Source organism: Triturus cristatus, chromosome 9 (genome assembly GCF_964204655.1).
Source record: "Triturus cristatus chromosome 9, aTriCri1.1, whole genome shotgun sequence".
NCBI classification, from domain to species: domain Eukaryota; kingdom Metazoa; phylum Chordata; class Amphibia; order Caudata; family Salamandridae; genus Triturus; species Triturus cristatus.
The window spans coordinates 231,607,183-231,624,242 of record NC_140592.1 but is presented as its reverse complement, the minus strand read 5'-3'; the positions used below and the strand labels follow the sequence as shown (position 1 = coordinate 231,624,242).

The following is a 17,060-nucleotide window of genomic DNA, read 5'->3' as shown; positions in this document are numbered from 1 at the left end:
TCCATCATAAAAGTGCGAGAACCCTTCTCGGCATCGTCCTCTTTCTATTACGATGTATATCGTCTCATGCCGTTCAATCAGGTTTTAGCGGTCATAGTAGGGCACAACCATGTTGCATGTCAGAGGGGTGGTTAAAGGTCTTCGGATGCTGAAAAACAAGCTTGCAGTCACTTTAAAACAAACCTTGCGTAGTGATGTTGAAGAAATGGAAGTTCAAGCGTACAGCTTCGGTGTCAAGCTTACCCTGCACGGTCTGTTCCATAACACGCCTCTCCCCTCCAGGACAGTAATGGCACTTCCCTAGCAACCAGCCGGCGTCTCGTACCCGGCAACGGGAGGGAGCAGGCACTGAACGCAGCTAAGTTTGGGGCGAAACTGTCCCACCAAAGGGAGCAACGAGAGAGTGGGGAGCAGGACCGTGAGCTGGAGACCCGACAACACCCCCTCCGATGAACGTGTCCTGGAAGTGGACACTGAGGTGTGTTAACCTGTTACGGTACTTTGATTTTGGTGACGTGATAGGTGCTGTCTTTCCAATGAGTTCATTTAACAATCTAAGCACAACAGCAACAATACCCAAAGGGCCACTAGGTATACATTTCAGTGTTTCTTCTACTGTACAGGAGTGCCGTTGTTATTGACTAAAGTTGCGGAGCATTCTAAGCGCTATTAAGTAATCGCCAGGAGATTCCCAGCGCTTTATGAACCTCCGTAATAAACGAATCACTTTACAAACCTAAGTATGGCAACCGGAAAGTTGGAATTTCTGACCCCTATCATGATTAGCTGCCTAAAGTCTCTTTGGTCTTGTCTCAATGTGTGGCTCGGAGCTGGTGACCAAAATCGTCAGTTAGCTCCTGATTGTATTATTGGACAACTAACTTTCTCAGCGGTCACAGCAGGGTTGCGTTGAATCCTCTAAGTTTACGGAAATTGCCCCCGGCCCACACGTTCAGCTTTTCTTTATTGCAGCATATTAAGTCGTCTAAAAGGACGATTATTAGACGCGACTAGAGAAGCAGATCTTTGAGTTTCCTTTTTTTCCAAGCATGGCAACTGCTTCTGTTGACCTGTTTCTACCTAAACGAACAACGCACGTGGTTTCTGAACATCTCTAAGAGGAGTTCGTCTTTGGCTTAAATATATGTTTTAAAGAGCATTATCTTCATTATCACGGACTTTAAGATTGTGAAATGAGCCATTGAACCAAACTGTGGATGCCTCCTCGAAAGGGTTCCTAACGTCGCATTCGCTCTATGCTCATAATGTGGTGCAACGTGTCACCAGTGGGGTGAGAGGTGAGCGAAAGTAGGAAATGTTTCTTTGCATGTGACTATTCAGTGCCAGAAAATAAGGGAATACGCATGGAAGGGTTAGGATAGGTGGGTTCATTTCTTTCAGTACTGTTAAACTGACATTTAAACCCATCACCTTAGGTTTACACTTAGATAGCTACCTCAGATGCATTAATATGCTGTATCTTTCTCGTGACACCTCACTACCCCTCTTCGCACATGCAGGGTTACTGATCAATACACAAAACTGTGTTTCCTGCTCAACACTAATACGTTGCTCCATACAGAAAACCGAACCCTCTTAGCTTTGTTAGTGCTTGTTTTTATGATCTGTGTATCTTTACCATACTAAAGCTGAGCTATCAGTACGTTTACGTTAATACTACAGTAACAGTCTGACGAGGCTTCCCTCCAGTCATCAATAAAGTATAGGTTGTTTATGTAGTGTAACGTACATCCTGAAAGGGTATCATTGTGCTTAAGAACATAAACCTCAATTCTGACCATCCCCCAAGTAAAAAAAAAAATTGAGTTGGGGGAAAAAAAAAAGATACCCCAGTCTAATAGATGGAAACAACCAGGTCTTCAGTGGCTTTCTTAAGTTATACAGATTGGACTCTTGATAAAGATGTAGGGGTAAAGAATTCCATTTGAAGGTGGCTGCAATAGAACAAGTTGTCCTGATGCAATCTCTGACATGGTCAGGCTTCCTGTAGATTTTATTCTTGACAGGTAGACTCTCGCCTGTGTCCACTTCATGGGTACACCAGGTGGTTTGACTGGGTGTCAAAGAGAACATATGCCTATATTGATTGAGGACCTTCCTGCAATCAATCTGCTGTTGGTCAGCGAGGCTGCCTGCCAAGGCTGCACCATCAACTGACCCATCATCAGTGTTTTGTGAGAGGAGATTAGGGAGAGGGTCACTCTCTTCCTCCTGTCCCTCATCAGTTGCCATGAACATGCACATGTCAGTCGTGGCTACAAAAGATTTGAGCCTGTTCACATGGAGCACCCTGTGGGGGCTCCTGGGAGTGCCCAGGTCCACCAGATAGGTGACCTCTCCTTTTTCTTCAATGATAGTGTGGGGCCCACTCCATTTATCTTGGAGAGCTGCTGGGGCCACAGGACCAACACCCACACTTTCTGGCCTGGCTGGTGAACAGTCAGGACAGCCTTTTGGTCATGCCAAGCTTTTTACAACTCTTGACTGGCCTCCAGGTTTTTATTTGCCTTCTTTTTTTTTTTGTTGAAAGAAACCTTTATTTGACTTCAAGGAGTTACAGACATGGGCCTACAACCCTTTGGGCCGGCCGCTAATTAGCATGAGACGTATCATTCACCGTTATACAGATTGGTCAATCCGAGGAGCCCGTCAGTCCATCATCGCTCCCAGTGAAGGCAGAAGCAATAGTTGAGTGACAATATTAAATACGGTTTCAGTTTTCAATTTAAAACTTAGAAACATTGCACACAAGCAAGGCAATAGGCATTGTAAATGTCAGGACGCGTTCCCCGGGGTAGGGAATCAATGATCAGCGGCAGAGAAGGGAGGGGGGCACGGGAACAGAGGAAAACTCAAACTGTAACTCACTCGTAACCTAACAGACGAGGAATGCTCGGCTAGGGGGACAAAGAGGCATCCAATACAACAGCCAGAGGAGGGGCACAGATGTCTCCGCGATAAGCGTTCCACGGACCCCATACCCCAGTCCATTTCCTTGACTTGCCTCTCGCTACATACACCGTCTTTTCTCTAAACATGCACCAATCCATATTCTCCTTCCACACCGAGACCGTGGGGGCCTCTGGGAACCCCATAACTGGGCAATATTACGTTTAGCCACCATATTTCCCAAAGTCGCCCACCGCGTCTGTGCCACATTATAATCGTTTGGCTCCCACACGTTCAGCAAGCATCTCCTAGCTTCTGGAAGCAGAGCAACGTGAGTGACTTCTTCCATTACCGCATGCACCCGACGCCAAAAGAGCGCCACCTCAGGGCATTCCCATATAACGTGAAGGAAAGTACCCAGCGAACCACAGCCACGCTTACACATCCCATCCACGGAGAAACCCATGCGCATCAGGCGGGGACCAGTGACATACACTCTATGGAGTATCTTTAGTTGTACGAACCGAAGGCGGGCCGGAATTGCCACCTCCCGCGGGGAGGCTATTGCCGAAATCCAGTCCTCATCATCTAATTCCAAACCGTCAGCCACCCAGATCTCCCTCAAGCGGGTCAACAGATCCGCCCGATCGTTGATAAGCTTTTTATAGATCAAGGAGATTGTGCTGTCAGGCACGTAGCCATCGAGCACCCTATCCTCCAGCGGGGAATTTTCCGGGATAGCAGTAGCATCAGGGAAAACCGAGCACAACGCATGACGGACCTGAGCATACCGGAAATACTCCCTATCGTTTAGCTTATATTCTGCTTTCAGCATTTCAAACGTTTTAAACTCCCCTTTCACCCAGAGGTCACTCACCTTACATATTCCAATCATATCCCATTTCTCAAACCCTTTAGTTTTCCACAAACAGCCCAGCCTTTCCGAAGCATACAGTGGAGTCGCTCGAGTCAGGCGGTCCTTCCAACCCATCGCAGCATTAGCAGCATGCCACACACGTACCGCTATCTTTGTTGGGCCTGTCAACTGCACACCAGGAGACTTCGAATAGAGTGCTCTATTATAATCCCCCCCCAGGCAATAGCATTTTATCCATCTCGAACGCCGGGTTCAGGGCCGGCCCGTACATCCCGTGGTTCACCGCCGCCAATTGGGACGCCCAATAATATCGCTTGATATCGGGGAGTGCAATACCTCCATCAAACCAAGGGAGTGTCAATTTTGTGAGAGCGATTTGGGATCGCCCGTCCCAAAACAACCGCCTCTGCAAGCTCTCCACCTCACCGAAATAGCGGGCCGGTATGACGTCGAGTGTATTTTGCAGTGCGTACAGGAATCGTGGCAGCGACATCATTTTAAACAACGCCGCGCGTCCGAGCGGCGAAAGCTGAAGCCGTCGCCACCTCGAGACGTCGGCCCTCTGTCGTTGGAGTGGGGGGAGTAGGTTCCGCTCATAACGGGCCACAGGGTCCAAAGTTATGAACACTCCCAGGTATTTAAACCCTGACTGCGAAATCTGGATAGGGCAGCCACGCGGAAGGAGAGGAGCATCCCCAGAGAGAACATAGACTCATGACTTGGCCCAGTTAATGACCAAGCCGGAGTTGCAACCAAATGAGTTCAGAACATCGACCAGTACTATCAAAGACTGCCGGGGAGATGTGAGGTACAGGAGAATGTCGTCCGCATAAAGAGAGATGCGGTCCTCAAATTCAGGCGTCCACCTAATGCCGCGCAATGAGGGCTCCCATCGTAACCAGGCAGCCAGAGGTTCCAAGGCAAGCGCAAAGAGGAGGGGCGACAGCGGACAACCCTGCCGCGTGCCTCTTCCCAACCCGAAGGGTGCCGACACTCTGCCATTCACAACTACCTGAGCCAACGGATCCTTATACAGCAACTTCACCCAACCGATAAACCCGGGGTTAAAACCAAACTTCGCAAGCGCCGCCCAAAGATACGGCCATTCTAGGGTATCGAACGCCATAGTGGCATCCAAGGACGCCAAAACGGCCGGTTCACGTATGTACTCCGCTCTGGCGAGGACTCCATGAAGCCGCCTCAGGTTCAGAGCCGTATTACGGTGAGGTATGAAACTGGACTGGTCCGGATGGATCAAGTCGCCAACGACCCTAACCAGATGATTAGCTAAAACCTTGGCAAGAATTTTAGGCTCAGCATTTAATAATGAGATGGGCCTGTAAGAAATACACCGATCCCGCGGCTTCCCCTCCTTGTGAATCACGACTATGGTAGCGAGACGCTGATCATAGGGGAGGGAACCCACGTCACGTGCCTCAAGAAACATGTCGCAGAGATGAGGCGCCATCTTGTCCGGGCGCAGTTTATACAGTTCAATGGGAAGGCCATTGGGACCCATGGCCTTGCCAGAAGCGACCGAGCGAATAGCCAAAGCAATCTCATCAGGCGACAACGTCGCATCCATCAGTACCCTATCCGCCTCTGACAAAGACGGCAACACTATATCTCTCAGCAACAGCTGAGAGTCATCCTCAAGGCCATTCGAGACTCGAGAATATACGTCGCGGAAATAAGTCGCGAAACATTCAACAATTTCCACAGGGTCAGTCACACGCACGCCATCCGCTCTCTCAATAACCGGCACCACTCAACTCGCTCTCTCCTTTTTGTCCAACCATGCAATCAATTTTCCAGCCTTGTCCCCCACATCGTATAAGCGCCCCTGTTGCTCTCTACTCATCACTTTGGCAGCGTCAGTAACCAACGCTCCATAGTCAAGCTGCTTGAGACTGAGAACATGCAACTTATCATTCGTAACACCCAGCTCCAGGTCCCCCTCCAACTTGGCTATGTCGTTTTCGAGGCGAATCACCTCTTCAGTCTTGCTTTTCTTGGAGTGGGAAATTAGAGAAAGAGCCTGCCCACGGAGCACTGTTTTGAAGGCTTCCCATAACGAGACAGCAGAATACACTGACCCCACGTTTTCAGTGAAATAGCGCTCAATAGACTTGACCAGGTCCGCCCGGATTTTAGGATTACGCAGGTACCAGGGGTTAATCGGTGCCACCCACCCCTCAGCCCCGGGGGTGACCTCAATGTGCAACAGTAGTGGGGAGTGATCGGAAATACCCCGGGCCAGATGTCTTACTTCCCTAATCATCACAGCTTGGGCCGCCGGCATAAGGACATAATCAAGTCTCGACAAACTCCCATGAGCCCCTGAGTGGAAAGTGTATTGCACCTGCCCCGGGTGCATTAGTCTCCAGCAGTCTATCAGTCCGAGGGTATCTATAAACTCACTCAGCCAGGCCTGTGCCCCCGGGAGATCCCTGGGAGGGTGACGATCCGCCCCGCCAGATACGACAGAGTTAAAATCGCCCCCCACCACCAGAACCCCCCCCGGGAGTCCCAAGACCATTCGCCCCCAAATCAGCGAAAGTTGCGGTCTGCAATCCTGGTGGGACATAAACAGAAACGAGCGAGATGGTTCTGCCCTCCCATCGGCCTACAAGTGCAGCATATCGCCCTCTATCATCATGGATCACATCGTCCACCTCCAACGGGAGAGAGGCTCTAATCAAGATGCCCACCCCACGCGAGCCAGAAGTGAAACCAGAATGCACAACGAGACGATATCCCCGCCTATTCATAGCATGGCAAGAATTCCCAATTAGATGCGTTTCCTGCAGAAAGACAATATCTGGCGACAGCCGTTTCAAAAACTGCAGCACTACTCCACGTTTAATCCTATCCCCCAAGCCATTCACATTCCACGAGAGTACTCTCAATCCCCTACCCCCCATCCCAACCCCGCGCACAACCCCCCCCCCCCCCCCCAGAGAACACGATCCCGACCACCAGTCGTATGGCGTGACGTTGCCTTGTAGAACATTCAAACATTCCCCAACTCCCCCCCTCCCCACCAACCTTCCCGTTACAACTCCCCCCACCCTGCACCCCTGCGTGAGCCCATGTAGCCCCCCCAACTTGCAGTGTGCCTGTCGCCCTAACATTAACTACGCTACAAAAAGAAAAGCCTCACTGAGCACCACCACAACCCCCGGGCATTGAAGGATAAGGCACTGAATAGAAACACCAAACCAAAATATGGAAGTGTCATCACAATAGTCAGTCACCGGGAACCAAAAGTCTATTCCTGTCCAGCCAAGCCCACTCCGTTCCCTTCAGTCTGTCCCTCTCGACGTCGTTGCTGAGGCAGGGTATCGAGCCAATCTCCAACCTCCTCCGGCCGATCGAAGAAGTGCGTCCGCTCCTCGAACTCAACACGCAACCTGGCCGGAGAGAGCATCGCATATTTCAGGTCCTTGTCTCTCAGTCGCCGTTTAACACCCATGAACTCCTGTCGCTGCGTTTGGACCAATTGTGTGAAGTCCGGGTAGAAACTTATATGAGTGTTCTCTAACTTCGTCGGCCCACTCACCCTCGAGGCCTGCAGTATAGCATCCCTGTCCCTGAAATCAAAAATTCTGGCAATGATGGGCCGTGGGAGAGCGCCCGGTTTAGGCTTACCACCCGGAACTCTATGGGCCTGCTCAACCGCAAAGAATTTACTCAAGCCTTTGGGTGCGAGATGGTTGATCACGAGGTCTTCCACGAAGAGGTCAGCCGCAGGGACCTCCGATTCTCCGGCACCCCGATTATGCGCACATTATTCCGCCGAGCCCTACTTTCAAAATCCTCCAGTCGACGGACAGACAAAGCAGTGGACGTCCGCAGATTACGGACCTCGGCTTGCAGGTCAGACACGTCCGTTACCAGACTCGACGTCGTCAGACCCAAGGATTTGACCTTTTCATTCGTTTGTGAAAGGTCCGCTCTGACTAGTTTAACGTCGATCAAAACCGTGTCCAATTTATGGGCCAATGTATCGAATTGCTGGCCGACCGCCGCTTTCATCTCATCGATGGCACCCATGACGTCCTGCAATGTTAACTCCGTAGACGATCCCGGGCCATCCTTGGGTCTCTCCGGTGACTTATGCAGGCCACTAGGGGATCCTTTCGACTGGGTATAGCGGTCCATGTTGTTAGCTTGGGTATGAGCTCCCCGCCTAGTCATCTTGGATTTTTGTTGATCTCCGTCCAATCTAGCCGCCATTGTCTGATGGTCGCCAAGGGTGTCGGCCACCAACACGATGAGCGATCCCCGGAGAGACAATCTAGGGAGCCTCGGCGATCACGAAAGGTAGTCCAGGCTAGTGTCCAGGAGCAGGCAGGATACCCAATCGTCCCACTATAAATGTGTGCTGACAATCCGGGGCCCCTCAGTCAGTTTCAGCGAGGAGACCCGAAACCGAAAGTGAAAATATGGGGTGCGCACCGGCCCAAGTCCTGCATGTTGTTGTTGTTCACTTTCTGCCCGGGCACCACGCCAACTCGAGTCCGGGGCAAGGTCCGGAGTAGGCCGCCAACTTGGAATCAATGCTATTCCGGTTCCTGAAGTCCGATTTGAATTTGGACAACAGGTATCACCTCCACATAGGTTCGCCCGTAGAAGCCCGTCGATAGAATCAGGATAATTTCAGGATAGACGTGGGAAGTTGTGGCGGCCCTCGGGAGCCCTGTGCCTACGCGGCCATCTTGGTTGCGCTTTAATTGCCTTCTTGATGTACTCAGCCATCCTGGAGCGGAGACCAAGTACATAATCCACTGTGTCTTGTTTGAGAGGTAACTCCCATCCCTACTGTTTTCCGAAGTAATTTTTGGATCTTTAAAGCCGACTGGGGCATACCACCAATGTCGATGAGTAGCGGAGATGGATTCGGCCAAAAGATGACTTTAGGCACTGTGAGAAGCTGACCTGGTGTATGATGTCCACTAATGTATGTGGGCACCTTGCACTAGTCCAGACAACCCTTATGGTGATTTAGGAGGTCTTAGACAACCTTAGAAAGCTATCCAAGTGGTAGCTGTGAAGAGCAGCCTTCAGGCTTAGTCTTGAAGGAGTGTAAAGCAGCTTGTTTTGCCAGAATGCAATCTTATAGTATAGATTAAATGAAAAAGAACCACACAAAGTATTTATAAAAATATGTATTTATTATATAACACTCTCTAGTATGTTACAGCATCTCCTACATGGAGATAGACACAAAGCTCACAATACTTTAGCAAAGAAATCACAGTAAATAGCATTAATACACAGTGGGTCCCGGGGGGGACCAAACCATTTACTATGAAAGTGGTATAAGAACCACGACTCGAGTCAGGATAATGTCGAGAGGACGTAGAATTGCTGGGGACCCACAGAAGCACCCAAGGTAAGTAGATAAGGACCCCATGGAGAGCGTGTGCATTGTGGAGAAGTGTGGCTCAATGATTAGAGCGGCAGATCCTGATGCAGAGGTCTAGCCCGGGACCAGGGTTCAATTCCCCGCCTCGGCGGGTCTTGGGTTCAAAAATTCCACGGACCTGATAATTCTCGCCTCGGTGCCTATTCCAATCATGGAGTCCCACTCTGCAACTCTGGGCAATAGCTTGCTTAATCTCCACAACGGCCCCCACAACGCTAAGGATGCCTGGCCTCCACCTTGGGGGTGCCCAGGAGTGGACGCCTCACAGGGAAAGCCAGGATGGGTTCCACAGCGGTATTCGTACAAGCGCCTTGAGACCCTTGCGGGTGAGTAGTGCGCTATACAAGTATCAAATTTACATTTTACATTTATTGTGTGAATATGCTCCGTACAAGTCTATGTGCAAGTCATGGTCGGATTTTTAACGATTAGGGACCCTACCCAGTAGACCCTGAAGAAACCCAGTGGAAGACAGAAGGTTGGAGAGCTACCCCACCCGTGGATACCGTGGTACCTAAGTTACTTATCCCAGGGGAGCCGGGTGCACAGGTGTGAAGTGGCGTCGAAACCCAACGGAGGACTTCAGGAAAGTGCCGATGATGGAAAAGGAGAAAGTGTCCAGAGGAATCCAAATGTGGATTCTTGACGAGGAGTACCCGAAAGCAGAGGGGACAGAGTCTATGCCACTCAGGAGTGACCAGGAGACTTGGAAGACGGATGCCCTCTGAAGTCGGGTGCTTCAGGAAGAATGACGGCGACATTGACTCTGCAGCTGCGAGGACCAGGCGACATGGAGGACGACCAGGACCCAGATACGAGATGTCCCACGAAGGATGTCAAGTGCTGAGGGGTCGGTGTCCAGTGGGAGCACCAACAAGCTGTGGCAAATGCAACCCATGCAGGAATTCAAGAAGGTGCACAGGGGGGACCATCAAGGTCCAGGAGACTCACCACAAGCAAGGGAGTAAGGGTAGGCCCTGAGCAATCCGGGGAGCCCAAGGAAAACAAAGGTGACCCTCAAATGGACCCACAGTCTGAAGGCACAGGAGTCGTGAGAGGACCTCAAGCAGTTCACCAAAAGCTGCAGGCCACTATGCTCACGATGCGGTGTGGCCAAAGATTCTGGTCACTGGAGGTGCTCGAGGTTGGGGCTACTTGGAGCCCGAAGATCTTCTTGCAAAGATGTCAACAAGCCTTTGCAACTGCAAAAGGGACGCGGTTTCCAGGGGTTTGGTTATTGCAACCCCCACAAAGACTACTGGCCTCATACTTGGTAAGAGGGTAAAGCAGGCCGCGGGAGCTGAGGAAAACCACAACCTGTGTTGCAGAGCCCACATAGTCCACAGGAGCTCGGGATCTGCAGTCCGGTTGTCTTCGTTGCGATGCCTGCAAATGCAGGGGAGTGACTTCTTCATTGCAAGGGAGATTACTTCTGTCGTCCCTGATGCTTCACAGGCCTTAGAAAGTTCCTGTATGATGCACAGGCACAGACGATGCAGCAGACTGTAAGGGAGATGAAGTCAGGCCCAAACGAAGTTCAGTGAAGTCCAGAGTGCCCAGATGGTAGAAGTGCAGTGGTTTCAGTACTGAATATTATTCCACGACGAATCTCGGGACCTACTTCCAGGTTAGCCCTTAAGTACCCTAAGGAAAGGGCTGGGAAGATTCAGGGGACCCTCCCAGGGGAGGGCCTGGACATGGGGAAGGTTACTCCCATGTCCTTTGTCCATTTTCAGGTCAGAGCGGGAGCCAATGGCTCCCAGGACTGGTTTGAATGAACTATGCACAGTGGCACCAAATGTGCCCCTCATGCAGACATTCAGGCGCTGGCAGGCGCACCCACCCAGCCCTAATACACTAAATCCTGTCTTGGAGGTGTTCTGCCTTCCCCTGCTCAAGCTTGGCTCAGAAGCAGGAGGGCAGAAATGTGTCTCTGGTCAGCAGCAACCATTTTGTGTGGTCTGGGGCTAGAAGGCTGGAACCGGGAACACAGAGAGCATAACGGAGGGCTCTTCCAGTGCTTGGAATCATACCTCCCACATCATTTACGGTGTTACGGTATGATTCCAACATGTTTGATACCAAACATGATAGGATTCGTTGCAGCCGTTTTCGAGATTGTCATCACATGATTACGCGGTGCCCCTCTCTATAGTATATGGCTGCTTCACTGACAATCCAGGAGAATGGACTCTGTAGGCTGCAGGGGTGTCCTCATGCAGGGGCACCCTCTCACTTAGAACCAAGCACCCTGCCCTCAGGATTGTAAAGGCCTGCTATATGTGTGACTTAGGTTTATAGATGAAAGTCGTGGAGCATCAGGTTTATTAGATTATTTTTTAACCCAGAGTTCCTAGCAGGAAGCAAAACGAGTGGTGTGAGCGCGCCAAGTCAAGCCGCAAGGAAGCAGCCTGAGCCGGGTCTGGGCGTCTGACCCGAAACCTGGGATCTGAGACGCGGGTGCCAGGAGTCGGAACCGGAAGCCGAGAGCCGGGAACCGAGAGAGAGAACCGGACGAAGGAGAGAGACGGGCGAGACGGGCGGAGGCGAGGCGAGTGGAGTGGAGTGGAGTCAGGCAGCAAGTGAGGTACCAGGTATGAGGAAAGACGACGAGATGGAGGCGGAGGGATAACAAGCAGACAGGTGAACCCTAGCCTAGCCTAGCTGGGCTCTTATAATACTCTTACCCATTCTTGGCCACCCGTCTTTTCTATTTTCTGCTTTTTCCTGCCGTCAGTTACCCCGGCCTCACTGCCTCACTGCTTCCTCAGCCTCCCTGCCTCTCTGCCGCAAAGAAGCCTAAATAGTTAGTTGTCGTGTTGTCCTCATCAGTTCTCCGGCGGTGGCCGGTGACCCTGAAAAACTAGCACGGGGGTCGGAGCATTGGAGACCAGGAGACCAGGAGACCAGGAGGGGACAAGGAGGGGAGAGGAATAAGGAGAAGTGATAACAATTGCCGTCAACAAGGGAGAACATGAGATCTGGGAGAGTGTGGAAGGAGATAAGCGAAAAGAAAAAAGGGTACGATGAAGATAAAGAACAGGGGTCATCTAAGATGGGAAAAAAAGAGAAGGATATACAACAAAGAGAGAGACTAGTGTCTGCACCTGAACCATCGTTAACCAAAAATAAAAAAAGTGGGATTCAAAAATTCTTTTTCTTAAAGGACCCAATGGCGGCTATATATGGACAAACACAGGAACAAGCCCACTTGCCAAGCCCAATCGTACCTGCATTAAGGATAAATAACAGTAAAAATGAACAACTGCAAGCAAAGAATAAGAAGGAGGAAAAAGAAGCTCAAAAACTCTCCATTGAGAACAACAGCCCAACCCACTCAATAGAACAGCTACAAATTTCTCAATCCTCTGGAAAGGCAAAATGGAAAACAGAAGATAATAAATCAGTTGTGGTAGCAGCCCAGATACATAACCAGAGTTCCACAGTAATGGAGAAATCCACAAGAAAAGAGAACAGGACCAAGGCCAAAGATAAGGCTAAAGATAAAAGCTTTACAATAGAGGGGAATAAAACCGGGGAAGATCAAATAATTGTGCTAGAGGAAATTTGGTCAGCCCTCCTAACATCCAAGGAGACAACCCCAGACAGATTAACAGAACCCAACTTTCAAATAGAACAATGCATTCAAATTCAAACACAAGGTGATCCTAAAAATAACCAATTTCGGCAAAATCAGCAAGGTAGATATAGACCAGAACAAGAACAGGAACAGGCAAAGGGCCAGATTGAAGAAGAAAGATTGGAATCTACACCAATATGTCTAGTCAAAAATTATGTTGCACCAGATGAGAAACATGAAAAAACCAAGGGGTGGCCAATAAAACTAAATTTGACATCCCCAATCACGATCTCTTCGGTGAGCAGACTGGAAGAGGTGTCAGACGTCCTGGACATACTACCAGGAACGAACCAAAAGTTCCCGTGGAGTGAGGCACTATTAAATACCCTGGATCAGGCAATTAGGGCCTTGAATTTCCAGTCAAACAAAATGGACGTACAAATCGATCTAATAAACCTTATCGCAAGCCATATTTCAGGCATAAATATCAAGCTGGATCATATGACAACCCTTTTATCTAGAAGATCAGATTCGGTCCAACAACATACAAATGCTTCGAAGCCCACCTGCGTGTGTGGCAAATTGGTGGATAAATTGTCAAATTTACCAGATATCCTAAAAGATACCTTAGGGGTAGTACAAACATCACTAGGGAACAACAAACATACGAGCCCCGGCGGGGATAAAGAGATCAAAGAGGAAAGCGTGAGCCAAAATGAGGGCATAGAATGGAATAGAAGCTCTGACTCAAAAAAAATGATAAATGAGGAACACTCAAATCAAGGAGTATTCAAAATTGAAGATTCACAAAGAGTAATGGACAATTTACACGTAAAGTTAACAAAAAGACAAAGAAAACGCGCCAGAAAGGGGAGGACTCCGCGAAAGGAGTCGCTTCCGATAAACGATCAGATTTTTTCAATTTTCAATAAAATAACTTTAAAAAAAGAGAAACGGTTATCAGAAAAAACTTCATCAATCCTATCTGAAAATAACCTGGAGCACTCAATCCAACTAAGGATAGAGAATGGGCACGATCTCCTTAATGAATCACAGAAATCCCTTACGCCAATAAAGGCAAACCATCCACAGGAAAAAAACAAAAAAAACTAAAAAATCAAATAAAAAAACTTCCGCAACCACAAGGCAAAGCCCGAACTGAAATGGAAGGCGATAATAACATATCCTATAAAGAAAACTCAGGAGAATGGGAAACAAAAATGCAGTGGGCAGAGAATAGTTCATCTCCTAAAGTTAAAAGGGTAAAACGAGAAAAGGAACAACTAACTATCAAAGGCGACGAAGTACGGAACCTCAGGAGACAAGATAGCGAAGAAGAAAGGATAAGAACACCGATAAAAATAAAGTTAAATGAAAATGGGAGAGCATGCAAGACATCTCAAAAAGACCAATTCTCAAAGCGTCCACAAGCAGCGATACATTTAAAGAGTGATATACTTGAACATAATATTGAAGGGACAAAGTTAGAAACAGGCGGGCCTATTGCACCCATTTTTAAGCGAAATAGAACAACAAATACAATCGGAGAAATAACCAAAAATATTCAAATTCCAAGCAGAACAATAATAGCGAAGGGAGACCAATCAAAGAACCAACAACAAGAGGAAAAAGAAGAAACACTAGTAACTAAAATACAAGGAGAAAGCCCTGAAAAATTATTATTTGTACCGGCATATCAGATAACTGGTGGTCAAGACGTCTTGAATAGAGGGAACTTACTGCGACTTTTTAAAGAAATTCCAGAATTAGAGGAAATAACATCCAAAGACCTGATATCTGTAGAATTTAAAACTGAAGCAAGCAATCCAGTTATAGAAGAAACGCTGACTACCTGGGCTTCAAGGACCATAGTGGATAGGATACTCGCAATGAGCCTGATCTTTGAAGCATGGGGTATTGGGTTAAGACGTCTTCAACTGAAAAAATACCCATTCCCTCTTTTAAAGGCCATAAAAACGGAATCTACAGAAAAGGAAATCAAACATAATCAGAGACCATGCCTAAAAAGCGCATGTTCGGTAACACCGCAAAAAACAACACAAAGAGGCATGATACTGACAACCTTAGAGGACCAGGGTAGTAGGCTGGAAAAGAGCACAGACTGGTCCTGGATTGCCAAAGCACTGAACCAAAAGAGTTCCTAACCAGTATAAAAGCTCATACGAGAACAGGAAACCTCACTTACAGATAACACCCCATAATTATGGGGAATCAGGGAAAAATCGGGCAATCAGAGACGAATTTGGTGAGTTGAACATAAGAACAATCAGTATTTGCTCTTGGAACGTCCATGGCTTCAGTAATATGGGACAAGATCATGAAACCTTGAAATGTTTTGAACAACAGGATCTAATACTACTTCAAGAAACCTGGAACCAGAGCCCAGTATCCATCTCCGGTTACATAGAGTTTCATATCTTAGCTGAAAAACATTCAAAATTCGGTCACCCGAGAGGAGGATTAACAGTATACATCTCTCAGCAATATGGATGGCAAGCGGAAGAGCTAGATACCGGGGTTAATTGGCTGCAAGCAATAAAACTCACAGCAAAGTTTGACTCAAACGTACAGATTAATAACTTATTAGTGCTTAATGTATATGTACACCCGGAAAAGAAACCGAAGAAGGAAAGACTTTTAACATTAATATCCCTCCTTCAAGCATTTCAAATTTCATATGAATGGTACCCTTTAATTATTTCAGGAGACTTTAATACCAACCTAGTGAAAGATAAAGATTTAATTCAAGAACTTAGAGAGCTGAGCCTGACAATTTTGAATGGGAACACAAATGGGGATAAATCCATTACAACTTTTTTAAGCGGTAAACGGAGATCAACTATAGACTTTACAATAATGAGCAATAACCTGCTGCCAAAGGTAAACGCATTCACTGTCGAGCAACGGACAGAAAGTGACCACTTTCCTTTAATTACCAAAATCAAAATGCCAGTAAATAAAACTCAAAAAATAAAAACAGTTATTCAAAACACGGAAAAATTCAATTTACGGAAACTGAAATGGGGCGGTAAAGATATTAAACCAGCAATGGAGAAATTCAAAAATCTACTGTTAATACAACCAATTGAAGGAAAAAAAAACCCATAAAAGCTTGGGAAAACTTATGTGATTTCATAACTAGAGACCCCCCAGTTCCAAAATCAAACAACGGAAGAATAGACAGTGGAAAGAAGCCATGGTTTAATCTTACGCTCTGGGAGGAAAAAAAGAAAATTTCCCGTGAAGTCCGGAAGCAGGTAATATTGATGAAAAACGGAAGGAATCCAGATAAGGTAAAACTAAGAGCAATGCGAAATAAATACAAGACAATGCTGAGTAAAGCAAAAAAAGTATATCAAGAAGAAATCTGGACCAAATTATTAATTGCTGGAAAGAATAAAATTGGCCGGTCATTTTGGGGTATAATTAACAAACTAACAAAGGGTAACCGACTAAAACAAGAGGCAGGAATTGGAGAAAACAAATGGATCAAGCACGTCAAAAATATGTTCGCTGGTGGGAAGAGCGGACAAAAGTGGCACAACAATAAAGAGTGTGAAATATGTTCCAATGAATCGGAGCAAAAAAAAACTTCCGCTCAAAACACAGGAGCACCAATTGGATGAAAAAAGGATATCAAACATGGGCAAAAAGAACCGACTCAGTAACAACATTGGTAAAGTTATCACAAGCGTACCTAAAGCATTAGAAGCTAATATCCTGGACCTAGACACCCTTATGACAGCTAAACAGCTAAAAGGAATAATAAAACATTTAAATACAGAGGGAGCAGCAGGACCAAATGGACTACCAAACGCTCTTTTCAAACACTTCCCTGAGTTTTGGGCCGAATATTTCACCCCATTATTTAATTGGATTTACACCCAGAATAAAACGCCCAAGTCCTGGAAAGGAAGTATAATACACCCTATTTTTAAACAGGGCGATCATAACGAGCCGGGAAATTACAGGCTGATATCATTGACAGATGTGGATGCAAAACTATATGGAACATGCTTGCTGCAGCACCTTCAAGATTGGATGGAGGAAACAAAAATAATACCTTTGTTTCAAACAGGTTTTAGGCAAAAAATGGGCACCTTAACACATTTAACAACCTTGGCACTCCTAAAAGGAAAAACAGAAAAAAAGAAGACCAGATTATTTGCATGTTTCATTGATTTACGAGCAGCATTCGACAGAGTGAATCGAAACCGACTATGGAAAAAATTAAATATATG

At 47.4% G+C, this 17,060-nt stretch overlaps 1 protein-coding gene across 1 annotated transcript in view; it reads left to right on the top strand.

Moving 5' to 3' along the window:
* The first annotated feature begins 343 nt into the window (after window positions 1-343).
* Window positions 344-17,060, top strand: part of DNAH1 (dynein axonemal heavy chain 1) — a 1,256,292-nt gene continuing 1,239,575 nt past the window's right edge. Inside the window, exon 1 of the mRNA XM_085624793.1 lies at window positions 344-478. The gene's annotated coding sequence lies outside the window, so the exon portion shown is untranslated. The remainder of the gene's footprint in view (window positions 479-17,060) is intronic.